The following is a 729-nucleotide window of genomic DNA, read 5'->3' on the forward strand; positions in this document are numbered from 1 at the left end:
TGTGTTGCACCGTTCCCGGAGGTACTGCAATACCGGGTCGATGCGTGGAGCGGACGGAGCAAGCCCCATTTCCGACTCCCTGTTCGAAAAATCCATTTAATATGTAGTCCCCCGATGGGGGACGTATCAGATATTAAACTGATAAGAACAGATTATTCAAAGTTTTTATTTACATTCAATATCCACCACAATCTTACATCACACCAAACTATATACTTCTAACCAACAACAATAAATTCTCATCTCAACACCTACTAATAAACAATAACCAAAACCTAAACCAATAATCATGGGAGCAAATGTCACTTGGGGCCATCTCCCTGCCCCTGCCCCACCCTCAAGGCCATCCCTTCATCCTCGTCCAGACTACTGACCGGGGACCCCACGTCCCCATACACGTCCCCATACAGGTAACCTGTACCTCCCTCCATCGCCCAGCCCAGTGCCATCACCGGGAGGTCCAGCTCCTCCAAGGGTGTAAAAGAGGATGAACGAGAGGGAGCCCACGAAGGCCCTGCTTCTTCTCCCTCCCTTTCCCCCCTCTCACCACTTTTCCTCCTACCGCTACCCAAAGGTTCCACCCTTTTTTTCTTTTTCCTTTTGTATGTTGGATCCCAAGGGTTATTTTCCCCACCCCCATAATCTCGCTCCTCGGGCAAACCCCTGTCCTTAATATAATCCTCATACTCCTTTACCACCTCCTCATATTCACCTTCCTTCCATCCCTTA

At 49.0% G+C, this 729-nt stretch overlaps 1 non-coding gene across 1 annotated transcript; it reads right to left on the reverse strand.

Moving 5' to 3' along the window:
* On the reverse strand, positions 1-182 carry LOC112080314 (U2 spliceosomal RNA). The gene has a single exon (XR_002896161.1). It is a non-coding gene; the product is annotated as a U2 spliceosomal RNA (small nuclear RNA).
* Between the last annotated feature and the right edge of the window lie 547 nt (positions 183-729).

This window comes from Salvelinus sp. IW2-2015, unplaced genomic scaffold, assembly GCF_002910315.2.
Source record: "Salvelinus sp. IW2-2015 unplaced genomic scaffold, ASM291031v2 Un_scaffold15462, whole genome shotgun sequence".
In the NCBI taxonomy this organism is placed as follows: Eukaryota; Metazoa; Chordata; class Actinopteri; order Salmoniformes; family Salmonidae; genus Salvelinus; species Salvelinus sp. IW2-2015.